A 1,443-nucleotide genomic window follows, 5' to 3' on the forward strand; every position below is an offset into this window, starting at 1 on the left:
TGAAAGATTGTTACAAAATATAACTAATTACACCCTGACACAATTGTGACCTCAAGGGTAATTTTTTAGCTCACTCCTGATGAAAACCAGTATCTTAGATTTTGAAATACCATTTACATTTGGTAATTTGATTGATACACCATCATGTTTTAGTAATTTAATGTTATATATGAAACACCCATTCCATTTTCTACCTTCCCAGTACTGTTGATTTGGAAAAAAAGTTTAATCAAATTTAAATCAGTTATCCATATGGGATAATTGTTTCATAATGCTATGAAATCTTCATAATTTTTTTGGTAACATTTATTACTTCCTTATTTCTTAGGCTATAAATAAAGGGGTTTAATAAAGGAATCACGAGAGTATAAAAAATAGCAACAGGTATATCTTTATCTCCTTCATTCCTGGAATTTGGTCCAATGTACATGAAGAAAAGAGAACCATAGAATATGGAGACAGAGAGAAAGTGGGATGCACAAGTAGATAGGGCTTTGCCTCTGCCCTTGTTGGATCTCATTGTGAAAACTGTGAAAAGGATGAAAAGGTAAGAGATTATTACTATGGTAATAGTGAAGATTGCAACTGATGCACCAAAGATAAACACCATCAATTGATTGATAGAAGGGTCAACACAGGAAAGTCTGAATAATGGAATAAGATCACAAAAAAGTGATTAATTTGATTAAACCTACAGAAAGCTAACCTAAGGAGAAACCCTGTATGAATCATGGGATTCATGTTTCCAGCTATATAGGCCCCTGTGGTCATTTGAAGGCAGAGTTTCTTTGACATCATCGTGTGGTACTGCAGTGGGTTGCAGATGGCCACATAGCGATCATAGGCCATTGCTGCTAGGAGAAAGCAGTCTGCAGTTTCAGCAAAGCAGAGAAAATAAAATTGTGCCATGCATTCATAGAGGGAAATGATTCTGTCCTTAGAAAAGAAGTTCTGTAGCATCTTGGGGGTGATGGCACTGGAACAACAGGAATCCATCAGAGCGAGGTTGCCCAGAAAGATGTACATTGGTGTGTGAAGACGATGCTCTGTAAATATCAATGCCACCAGACCAAGGTTTCCCACCATGGTGATCAGGTAGATTGTAAGGAACACCAGAAACAGAATGGTCCTCAGCTCTGGGTGATTACTAAATCCTATGAGGATAAATTCAGTTGTCCAGGAGTGGTTATCCTCAGTCATATCCACATTCTCTGTTGACATGAGATCTGTGGAGATAAAAGATTTGAAATTAGAGTATGTCTAAATTTTCCTCCCAGTTTTTCCTCTGTGAGGAGTGGAGCACTTTTTCAAGTTCCTCCATTTTCCTCTGGTATACAGGAACACACACCTATAGGGGACACTCATTTCTGTGTAATCAAGTTTGTAAGGTCTTGGGTCTGAAACCCAGGATTCCCAAAAGTATTTTGTTAATTCTAGGGATGA

At 37.5% G+C, this 1,443-nt stretch overlaps 1 pseudogene; it reads right to left on the bottom strand.

The window, feature by feature from the left end:
• Window positions 1-274: 274 nt before the first annotated feature.
• On the bottom strand, window positions 275-1,200 carry LOC100627759 (annotated as a pseudogene).
• Window positions 1,201-1,443: the final 243 nt, after the last annotated feature.

This window comes from Sus scrofa, unplaced genomic scaffold, assembly GCF_000003025.6.
Source record: "Sus scrofa isolate TJ Tabasco breed Duroc unplaced genomic scaffold, Sscrofa11.1 Contig1815, whole genome shotgun sequence".
Classification (NCBI taxonomy): domain Eukaryota; kingdom Metazoa; phylum Chordata; class Mammalia; order Artiodactyla; family Suidae; genus Sus; species Sus scrofa.